Source organism: Puntigrus tetrazona, chromosome 14, assembly GCF_018831695.1.
Source record: "Puntigrus tetrazona isolate hp1 chromosome 14, ASM1883169v1, whole genome shotgun sequence".
Lineage (NCBI taxonomy): Eukaryota > Metazoa > Chordata > Actinopteri > Cypriniformes > Cyprinidae > Puntigrus > Puntigrus tetrazona.
Genome location: NC_056712.1, coordinates 19931313 through 19944139, shown reverse-complemented (window position 1 = coordinate 19944139; position 12827 = coordinate 19931313).

The window sequence follows — 12827 nt, the reverse complement described above, 5'->3', positions numbered from 1 at the left end:
TTTATAGCATTTATTTATTTACCATAAATTTTGCAAGATACCGTACACTCAGACGATATCAAATCCTGTCATTTTATTCTTAAAAAAATTTTAATATTTAATTTAATTAATTTTACTTTCATTAAATTTTTATTAAATATTTAATATTTAAATTTAATAGGAATGAAATAGGGAACAATTATTCACTATTAACTACGACTTTTCCCTCAATAAATTCCTAATTTGCTGCTTATTAATAGTTAATAAGGTAGTTGATAAGTTTAGGCATTGAATAGATTTGGGGATGTAGAAAAAGGTCATGCATGTAAGTAATAACATGTGTTTAATTACTACTAATAAATGACATATTCTAGTAATGTGCATGCTAATAATTAACTAGTTAAGAGGCCTTAAAATAAAAGTACCTTTTTTTTTTTATAAACATTCACAAAAAAATAACCTTGGTATCCATTAATCTCCTTAGCAGCATTAACTTCTGTGTATGGAAAGCACCATTTATTTTCTTCAAATATAATAGTCATCATCATCCTCAGTTTCTGGGAAAAACACAAAAGACTGAACTCAACATGTAATGTCTCCCTCCGACATGCCCTTTGGAAGTAGGACATCAACCTTTCTCTGAAGGAATCTGCAACCAGGCACAAAATAGTTTGTTCCACTTCTCTCCCTCGGGTTTAATAACACACTCTCCACAGCCCATCCTCTTCTCATCAGCCAGAGAGAAAGTGTTTTGGGGCGCTGTAATTAACCAGACAAAATCTCTTTCTCTCGCAGGGCTCAGGTGAACGAAAAACATTATGACTAATTACAACATTTGCACAAAGATCGGAGGACACTGATTTGCAGGATTTCTGCCGCATTTGAAAGAAATCAAATCTTTGACGGCATCTGATAAAAACCCGGTGCACCTTTTGAAGATCAAAAACGCTTTCTATAGGTGTAATATCAGAGAGAGCAGTCTATTCCCATGGGGCCATTGAGCATCATCTTCAAACGGACTTCCTAATGACTGCAGAGAGTTCAGTACAGTGAGAGACGTCTGTTGTACCGCTGATCAGTAGCAACATGACTTGGCTCTAATGCGTTATCACAGCCTTGCACGGCGCAAGTCGGCGGGGAGGTAAAATGAAGCTTACGTGCAAACGGTTGCTCTTGTTTGAGGGTCTTGTGGCATATTTCTATGAGCCTTGAAAACTACGCTCCAGGCGAAAGGCTCGCGAGCGCTAAACCTGCGGTCTGAAACACACGATCACATATTCAGCCGTTGTCTTCACAGGCTGAGTAATAGGACAGGAGAGTGAGCAGGTGTGTGCGGCAGAGGCGCTCGGGGCATTAGCATTCTCTCTGTTAGGAAGAGAAGAGAAACAGCGCTATTATGAAGCGATAGCCTGCCAATTACACTAGTTTACACGCCGCACAGCTCATCAATATATCGGGCCGGCCATTAAGAGCTCTTCATCATGACCTAACACCCTTCCGCAAAACGTAAAAACAGACATAAATTCGGTTCCTTGAAATCGTGGAGCTTCCCGCTGATATGACAGGGCTAAACCTGGATAAGGACCCCGAACAAGTAACGCGCGTGTCAGATAAACTGTGTCTTCTCTCGGATCTAATCAACGATAACACTGATTCTATCAGCCACCCCCTAGGGACCGGAGAAATGAGATACGACGCTAAAAACGGATACAAACCGTTGTGACGCTTCATCTTTCACCACAGTTCCTCCATCCCGCTCGCACAGTCTACTAACAGAGTGCATGACCTATTAGGGCCTGGCTACAATCACCAGAGTCAGAATCGTGGTTAGTTGGCATGGAAACATTGCATTCCACAAGACCCCCATTTCTCAGAAAACACCAGGAGGTCTGCAATTTCAACCGCACTTTCTCTCTAACATGCCGCTCCTCAGAGAATTAAACATGCGGGTGGAGAGAATAAGGATTCTGATGACTAGGCTGATACAGGTTATTGGTTTGTCAAACACTGAATGCGCAGGTTGACTGTTTTAATAGTCTTCTAAAGAAGCCGAATGAGTTCAGAAAGACTAGCGAATTCGGCTTTAGTTCAATGATATGGCTAATGGATCCTGCTTTGTACTGTAGGAAGACTATTTTCTCTGCTTATTCTCATTTACAATATAGATGCATCGCTTTGCCTACTTTCTGCACCTCTTCCACAGACCGCTCTTCTATTGAGGTCATACTTATATAATATTCTCTTTAGGTTTTCAGAAGATATTTAGGTGAAAGTCAAATCTGGACCGATCACGTAAGATGAAAAGTGCAGCATCGTGTCAAGCTGGAGGTATATCAGCCTGCTTTTTAACGTGAAATGAATGTGAATGGACACTGGGGCCCCAGAGAAAAAAAAAATCCCAAATGACATATTCCAAGTGTGATTGATCATAAATTGATCAAAAGTGACAGTAAATGCTTTAATAACGTTATAAGCAATTGAAATTTCTAATCAGTGCTGTTCTTTTAAACCTTCTACTCGAATGATTCATTTAAAAAAAATAAAAAAATAAAAAAATAAATCTTTCCTCAAACAATTAACTGTTTTCAATGCTAATATTAGGAAACATATCTTGAGAAAATTAATTCCATATTAATATTATTAAATCTATTCATCCAACCATCGGCCTTAACAGGCTTATAAATCTTTTGAAAAAAATTGGTAATTTAATATGAAATAATCAAAACATTTTTTATAATATACTACTAATTTAACACACAGATATGAGATCAGCTACCAAAGTAACACAAAGCTAGGTGTGTGTGTGTGAATTACTCTTTTAACAGCATGCCCAGAAAACGAGAGACAGATGACAGGACAGACAGAAGGAGGGATGAAAGGAGGCCACCGAGTGTAAAATGGTGGGAATGAATATAAAGCGAGGGTCAATTTCTCTGCTAATGACTCCTTGATTATGTGAGCGCAGTGTTGAATCTTCAAGGGTTTAGAAATCACCTCTCAAATCTGAGGGGTAGGCAAATTACAGAGCAGGACATCTCTCAACCCATTTCTAACGGTGGAACGAACCTCTTCACAGACGTTTAAGGGAAATATAAAATGGCTTGTGTGTTTATATCAGTGTGTCTTTGTGGGTGAGAAAGACAACAATCACTGTCCACTTTACTGAGCTTTACTAACCGCTCTAGCACTTCACTAACCTTTTGACTTAAAGGCACCAAAAGAAAATACAGATTTATAGCTTTATCAGGCCACGTCAGACTGAAGCTGAGCTGTTAGAGGCACTAAAAACAGCAACATCACCCCGAGTCTAAAGGTCCATCCTCGTGTAAACAGTGTACTCACGGCAAGACCTTATCTTGAAGTATGTGTGGGGAAGGAGAGAGAGCAAGAGCAAGAAGGAGAGGATGAGAGGAGAGGATGGGAGAAGAGTAATGATGTGGAGGGCAGGCCAGGCTGTGTTTAATGAGACAGAGGGAGAATGATTCATCCCCATCAGCAGACCAGCCTGCGATCGATGGCCACAGTCAGCCCAGAGCGCTAATGCCCCGAGCCTCCGCACCACACTCACCCACACATTTACCACCCCGCCTCTTCTTCATTCATTTACTTTACGCTATGAATGCATCTGAGTGTGTGTTTCTAGGCATTTGTGCCTGTTCGGGATCACACGGGGGGCGCACGGTAAAATTAAATATGGAAATAATACAAATAGAAGCCACAAAATTTAATTCAAAACCCATGCTGCCTCTATCTTTGCCACTGTCATGGGGAGAAAAAAAAATCGAAATATTAATATTTAATAAACGGTTATTTAGAATATAAATAATATTTTCTTATAAATGTATTTGTTTGTTTTTTTGTCTGCATGTGATTTTTGCAGATTTGCTGACCTAAAATGGAAATATATCACCATAAGGCCATTTATTATAATTGTTTAAATGAATTACTTGCTGTATTGGCTGAAAAAGTGCGCTTTATAATGAAATGCAGATTAGTGAAGCCTCTAAATATACAAAGTACATAAAAAGTGTTCTAAAAATAAATGCGATTATCTAAAATATTTATTTAAAATGCAAATATATTATATGTTATTTATAGTTCTTATTTTATTAAAAAAACTAAGCTTTTTCACAAGATTTTTGTATTTAACGTTTAGTATAAAAAAACCTTCATTTCTGGGCTTGAAGTAAAAAAATGTGTGTATGCCACATTTGTGTAGCATTTAAATGATGTAAGTTCATGTTTTAACGTATGGAAGAACATACTCTACTTAATGGGTTTAATAAATGTCATGCTATATTACCTTGAAACGGTACATATGAAAAGTTTATTTGCAAAAAAAGATTTTTCAAAAATCACATTTTTTATTTATTTTTTTTATTACGCTTTTGGTTTTGTTGTGTTAGTTCGCATTTTTTTTGTCGTTATTTAACAGTCCAATTTTATTGCGATTAATTGGAACGCGCAACTTCACAGCTCTGTGTATTTAAAAACTATTTCTAGGTCACTAATCAAATAAGCAAGTTTGTGACATTGGTTATGTGAAACATACTGCTTCCACTAATGCTCTTTGGATCAGGCTCAAATCACGCTGGCGAACATGAGCATCAGGTTTTACGTGCATCTCTGCTGTCATTAAAGCAAAAGTGGGCCATTTCTCTCCGACCCCTCGTTCTTGTGCTGCCTGCTGGAGGAGAGGTGATGGAGAGAAGTCGTGGAGTCTACCTGCAGGATTAGACAGCATTACACTCTTAATCCTCCTGCCCACGTCCTCACCAAGAAACTGTGTGTCTGTGTGTGTGTGTAAGAGACAGATATATGGAGAGAGAGAGAGAGAGAGAGAGGGGAGAAGGATATGCAAATGATGCTGATATGCTTGCACCAAGTCAGATAACACACGTCTACCATTTGCGAAGCAGACGGTCGGCAAGACTACACACACAAACACACACACACACACACACACATACAGTTTAAACACTACCACGCAAACATTTCTGCACAGAAACGTCCCATGATGCAACTGCAGAAATGCAGGTCATGAACTGTATTCATGGTGTTATAGGGACATGCATGATCTGTAGAATTCCAGACACTCGTGTCAAATGGATTCCGTCTGACAGTTTGATTTCCTGTGTAATATAAAGGACGACTGCTGACGGCTTCGCTCATTAGCATTCCATAACAATAACTCTCTGATCTCTCCGAACGGAAAACACAAGCTCTCAAGATTTCTGTCTAAAGTCAGCATGAAAGAGCATTTACAACCCACTTTACTAACATAATGGTTGTACAGTGATGTGTGCGGGAAAAAAAAGAAAAATGGTGGGACTGTATCCATCAGGAATTAATTGGATCATAAAAAGAGCGTTTCTCTAATCAGTGTCAGCCTAAATTGCACATAACCAGAACTGCGTCACTCCTGCTCGACTGTCGGAGAAGGAAAAAAAAAAAAAATCATCAGAAAATCTAAAACTCCAAAACACAAGCATAATGCTTTATATGCATTAAATATAAAAATAATATCAAAAGCAAATTCATTTTTATGTGTAAACTGTCTGAGCGTGAGCGTATAGGTAGTTCATTGTTTCAATGTGTCCCAAGGTGTGACAGAAAAATATCCGAAAAAATTAAATAAACCTCTCTCATGCTATTTGTAACTAAGGATTACGATACATTTAGCTCATGTTATTTATGTGATTTGTTTTTTCCCCCTATATCTTTCTACGCCACACCAAAGGTCTATTTTTTAACTGCTTACCCTCCCATATTGTATATTTATAGAATTGAAAAAAAAAAAAAAAAAAAAAATATATATATATATATATATATATATATATATATATATATATATATATATATATATATATACTGTATATATATAATACTATATATATACTAAAATTTGTTTTCTAAAATGCATGTAATAGTTTCATAAGTCAGAGTCCAAAAAGTAAAATTCTTGTACTGTTAAATACCACCATTCGCTCAAAAACAGCTATTTTGGTGAATAAGTAAATCAATCAGTCAATAACTATATTTTCCTTTCATGCTGCCTATTTCTTTCATGATGGTTTCAGAGTTTGCTATTCCACACCTCCTGGTTTAAAAGCAGATGCTGGCGCATTGTGTCAACCAACTGTGCACACACAGGTCTGAGATCAGCCATCACCGCTGCTCCAAATCAAAGCCAGAGAGCTGCACTCCTGCATGGAGCCAGTGGGAAGCGGCTCTGCCTGAATCCACGTCTCAGCGAGCTGGACTGTACTTCCTCTAGCTTTGACAGCACTTAGCAGCGGGGTGGCTCGCAGCGAGGCCGGCGTAACACACACAGCGACTGCATGGACGCGGCAGAACTTGAGTAGATGGTGTGTGCACAGGCCGTAATGTGGACAGCGGGGCGTTGAGCCGTCACAATAGCAGAGGAAGAGAGTTTCTTCCAGAGAAACTCACTAGGCTCGAGCCTCTGCTTCTACCCATTGATCTGTTTGAAATTCAAAGCCTTGCCATTGACAAAGTTAAAACTCAGGATCGGGACGCAAGGCCCATACACCGGCTCCCGGGAGGACAGAGCGCAAGAAAAGAAACGGTCCCCTTCCCCCTCCGCAGCACTTAAAGGATTTTCTTCCTTTTTTGTGCGTGTTGATATTCGATAAGCCCGTGCGCCATCTGTGCCCACACCTGCCAGGTTTAAGAGACTAAGGTGGCAAGAGAGCGTATCTGAGATCCACAGGAAACATCACTCTGAAAACAAAGCTCTCGTATCCAGCGAGTTCCTATAGTGGAATGTGCTTATTGAATGCGGCGGAGGCATACGACTGGGGGCTTAGCGTGTGAATGAATCTACGGACACACCTGTTAATGCAGTGTGCCAGTACGTGCGTGGATGTTTGCAGGGGCAGGTGTATTGGCGTGTGCTGCTGAGAGAATTGGCAATGAATGGAGCGGATGGCAGATCAATACCAATCTGGAGTCAGGGCAAGGAATGCTAATAGCACGCTGCTTTAGACGGCACAAGGCCAAGAGCAGCCCCGCGTTACCTGCAGTCCACATGCTGAATGAGGATAAATGCATGTAAACGCATGAACGCACGCTTGCAAATTACACACAAACCACATACTCTACCTATAAGTATGCGTGTATATAGCTATATGAGAGTTATTTTAGTACCATCAAAATAATATTACAGTACTTTTTGATCTATCTGTCCATCTATGCATTTCATTACAGTTGAATTATTTTAGTACATTAAGATATATTAAAAGATGTGTTGCCATGACAACGAGCTGAATCAAAATGTTTTATATTTTTTTTTCAGTAAATACTTGAAACAACAATTATTTATACTACAAGATAAAAAAATAAATGTATACTACAAGACAAATAAATACTATCTCTCTCTCTCTCTCTCTGTCTATATATATATATATATACACACACACATATATACACATATACATATATATATATATATACACACATATATACACATATACATATATATATACACATATATATATATATATATATATATATATATATATATATATATATATATATATATATATATATATATATATATATATACACATATATATATATATATTTATTTATATTTATTTATTTATTGTGTAAGGCTTCTACATGTATGCACACATTATATATATACATACACATTTGAGCAAATTTGAAACGTTTTTTTTTTTAATGGACATTTGGTTAGTTCCTCACTATAATTATATACAGACACTATAATTATATACAGAAATACAGATTTTTAGTTTTTGATATGAATGACATAATGCAGCCTCTCGTTCATCTCCAGCAAATGCATGTGAGCGAGCGCATGTACATGCGTGCGAGTGAAATGACAGATGCACTCAGTGTTGAGAGGTGGTGTCACTGGGTGATCAAGAATGATGGATGAAAACGCCACACTGCCCTCTCGTCTCCAAGCCTCTTTGCCCATTTAACTGACTGCTGTTCCTCAGAGCCAAACACACACAGATGCAGGGGGCTGGATTTCATGCTGTTATCGTCCCCAAGGCAAGGTCACATTGCTGTCGCCCCTCTCCCCATCATTAGCGTCTGCTCAGATAATAGCTCAATACACAATTTTACACCGATCTCCTTTCTCAGGCATCTGTCTCCCTCAAACACACACACACACAACCACGCGCCTCAAACACATGTATACACAGGGGCGCATAAACTGTCTCTCGTGTCAATCTCTTTTATGACAAACGGCCTAAAATCTATTTCCCGAATTCAGCGCTCATTCACACATCCTTTCTCATCTGCGTGACCTTTCTCGCGAGCCGCTCAATTCTTCTGACAGTCAAACCCGAATCTAGCGCGCATCAAAGCCGCCATGAGGATGTCGATCTCGGGAAGCGGAGGGGCAAACAAGCCTTAGCGACTAACCCCCTCCCGCTCCTCCCGAAGACAGGGTGGGAACGGCTTCGGCTGAGTGTCATTTTCACCTGCGCTTGCGTTCAGGTGTGTCTTCTCGAGTTTAGGTTCAGGTGAGCTCGGCGTTCGCTCGCGTCTGGGTGAGGAGACGTGCCGCTGACAGCTGGCTCTAACCGAAGTTCCCGCTCTCATTGTAGAGAGCGATCTTTAGGTCGATGTGCACTGACAGCCAAGCTGTCACACGGCGTCACGGGCGCCAAGAGGCTTTTCTTACGCAGGCGTGACAGCGCTAGCTACCTGAATAGCCACACAAAAAGCTTAATGAGTGTTGGCCAGGGGGCTTCGTTCCTCTTGGAACCAGGGGACCGCTGTGCTACTGAGTCTCGCCGCCCCGAGAGACTCGATATATCTGGAACACACTGAGAGTTTAATATATGACAATGAGCAATCGCACCACCCAGATTACATCACCCGCTACAGCACAGGGGACAGGAGCAGAGAGATTAGGTGAAGGAGACAGAGGGACCATGGGACACGGGGAGGTGTAGAAATGCTGGTTTGTGAGATGCGTAGCTGGTTCGCATGCGGCAGCAGCACTCGAGCGAGCAGCCAGGGAAGTGATGCGTGAAACTGGCCAGCTTGCCAGACAGTCAAACACACACACACACACACACACACACACACACACACAATCAGCGGCCAAATTACTGCAGAGAAAATGAATACCTCCATCCATCCATAGCAACAGGCCAGGCCCACTAAACACACACACTCATAGCACACTAATATCGACATGCCTAATCAAATAAACACACACTAGGGCTGGACGTGATGGCCGTTTATGTCATGAGACACTACAAGCGTGGCAGTTGGTAAAGGCTTTTATACCCTGTTAATATCGCAGTAGATGTATTTGTGTGGAAGTTAGTGGGATGGGCTAATTCACGCTACTTATATGTGAAAGAATGTGAATATACACAGCCAGACATGTCACAACAAGGCAAGGCAAAGATGAAAATCAAGTCAACTCGCATCTAATTCAATTTTATGTATTTTACAACAGCAAGTCAAAACTGTCTGTCTTACTGTAGAATCTTTCAGTTTAAATCAGGTGATATACTGTAAAATGTGAATCTGTCTTAACGCTGTTGACAAGTTATTTGAATGCTCTTTTGGTATTAATCGATTTCCAAAAAAAGAGAAATTTAGCGAAAGCCTAATAACCTTCTCATTGTCATAAGTGAATTAACCTAAATATTGGAGCCTGTTGGAAATAAAGGACTTTGAGGTTTTGCATCTGTCTTTATAAACACACACACACACACACACACACACAGTGATAGGATTGTTGACTCCTAACACACACACATACAATCTATTTTCTTTCTGCACATCTGTGAAAGCGCTGCACACATGGAGGAGATGACAGGTGAACCAATGATGGGTTTAAACACTCAAATCTCGAGATTGTCTCTCCAAGGCCTCACCATGCTAATTTTTCCTCATTCATCTGGCTGTAACAGCACCTGATTACAGCAGAACAAATGCTGTTTACAGCAGTTGGCCGTGTCTGCTGTGTGTGTGTCACAAAGGGATATTAGGCAGTTGAGTTTAACTGAGCTAATTATTCAACTGTCGAGTCACCTCACTTGACTGTGAATTCCACATATGAATCAACTGCACATTTACAGTGTGCCATTATGTGGGCAGAGGAGTGTTTCATATGGCATTTTCAGCCATTTAATATTCAAGTGTTAAAGACTAATCACACATATTGTTATTGTGACTATTGGAGTACATAATGTGTGTGCGTTGACGAGCTCTAAACAGTTTGCCTTACGACAGCTTACTGTAATACTGAACACTTTCAATCCTCATATCACAGGCTTTTGATTTCTCTTCACGTAGTTCATGATGACACAAACTTAAGAGGAAAAAAAGAGACAAGGATCAGAAAAAACAAGATTTTAAAAAGAGAAGCGACAAATTTGAAATAGAAATATATAGAATGTCAAGACAAAATATGAAAAGACCAGTCGATTTCAATACGAGACAAGAGAAAAATACAAGATAAATGAGGAAATATATAAATATAAATATATAATATATCTGTGTGCACTGTGCATATTTATTATGTATATATAAATACACACACATACAGTGTATATTTTGAAAATATTTACATTTATATAATTTATATTATATAATAAAAGAATATAAATGTAAAAATTTTCTTAAATACATACATGGGTTTATATTTTTATATTTACAATAAATATGCTCAGTATGCAATGTAAACAAAAACTTTTATTTGCATACGTTTAATCGCATTTAATAGTTTGACAGCATCAGAAAAAAAAGTGAAGCACGATTTGAGACAAGGAGTAAACAACAGAATTACTGAGAGACTCAGAGGAGACAGAAAAGAAGACAGTGAAAATGTGACAGGAGAACAGAAAAGACAGAGATAGAAGAGATGAGACAAATTTAAACGAGTCAAGGAAGGAAAAGGTTAGACAAGACAAAATGAGAAAAGAGGCCAGTTGAGACTAAATAAGATAAGAGAAGACACTAAATGAGACAAACCAAGGCGAGACGAAAAGAAACAAGAGAAGAGACGTGTTGGCAACGTGATACAAAATGAAGCAAGTCAAGACCATACAGGAAGAGAAAAAAGTTGCATCAAATTTTGAGACACAACATGAGAAAACAAGATGAGACGAGACAGGAAATGGGACAAGAAAAGAGACAAGACGAGAAAGTACAAGGAGGAAAAAGATGAGAAGAAATGCACACACAAAATCATATCCTCCCCCTCTCCCTCTCGTTCTCAGTTTCAGTTTAATGTGCTTCATTGGCATGATAAGTAATTGTGCATTGGTATTGCCAAAGCATTAGCAGCTTAGCTGCATATCTGCATTCTCCTGTTCTGCTGCTGATGCAGGGATGCTGGGACGTCTGATTTACAACACCACTTGTCCTCCATCCACCCAGACAGCTCCACAGAGACACGGGAGGCTGGATTCAATCTCCCAATGACCTTCACTGTGAAGGACAGAGCGCTAGAGAGGTGCAAAGAGGCAAAATGCATAATCTAAAAAAAACAACAAATGCTTTCAAGTGTGATTGAGGACGTGCCGTCCTCACAGAAAGGCCCAAAAGTGTTAGAAACCCAAGTAGATCAGTCAACCCCTCAATAAAACAACCCCGCTCCGGCTCAAACCGAATGGAAGAGCAGCGGACGTTAATAGAAAGTGTTGAAAAATGAGTAAACGTGTGAAGAGGTGACTGAGTAAAGGAGAGAGGCTGCGAAAACAGCATGTGCCATGGAGGAGCCGAGGGAGGACTAGCTACAGAGGATGTGATTAAGTTGTAAATACTGTCAGAGTAAAGGTCAATCACTGAGTTTACAACCGCCGGTTGATCGAGAAAGAGGCCGAGACGGAGCGAGCGAAACACAGAGGGAGTGAATGAGAAAACGAGAGAAGACGTGTGGGCTTCGTGTTGCTGAGATGGAAATCAAGCAGCACCCACATCACACGGAGCTTTGCAACCATCTGCTCACACACATGCTTAATAGCGCACCCATGACACACACGCGCACACATCCTTTTCAAGAGCTCCGCACGCGAGCCCACGGGGACTTCATCGTGCTGCCCCCATTAGGGAATGCGCAAAAAATTTTCATAAACCACTATTCTGCAGGTTGTATAAACGGCGTGATGACCTTAAGGAAGCCCAGTGTAATTATGCTAATTCAAAGGCGCTCGCGCAAGACTAGCGTTCTAGTGTTCAAGAACAGCTGGACAGAGCACATGTGAATGGAACAGCTGTTTTAATGTTTTTCAAAGCCTTTTTTTTATAAGTTATACTTTAAAGTTAAAATGCAACTTATTGCATGCGTTGGACGAATAAAAAATACACAACTGTGTAAAAGTTTGGGGTCAGTAAGACTATAATATTCTTAATGTGTTGCTTATGTGCGCTAAGACCGTTAAACAGTTATATTGTGAAATAAAGTATTAGTATTTAAGAGAACTGGTTTTCTGCTTTAAAATGGGTAAAATTTAAAAATCTCATTGTCACACACACATGTATTTATTTGAATTTTATTTTACTTGTTTGTCTTGTTAGAAAACACCTGTCAGTCATTAAACTCAAAAATATACAAATAACCATCAAATAGTCATCAAATATATACAAATAGTAATAATGTATAATAACGGGAACATCACCTTCAGTGGCTGGTTTGAGGTTCGAAAGCAATGTGTTTTATTAGTCAAGCGGCGTAGTATTTCGAGAGCTAAAAAGATGTTTCTTTAAAGCGGATGAATGTGAGGACAACGTTTGACAGCACTCGCACATCTACTTGCGCCCTTCGCAAAAATGCTTATCTTAAGTTAGCTCACAGCACCTTAAAATGTAAGCACCGTAAG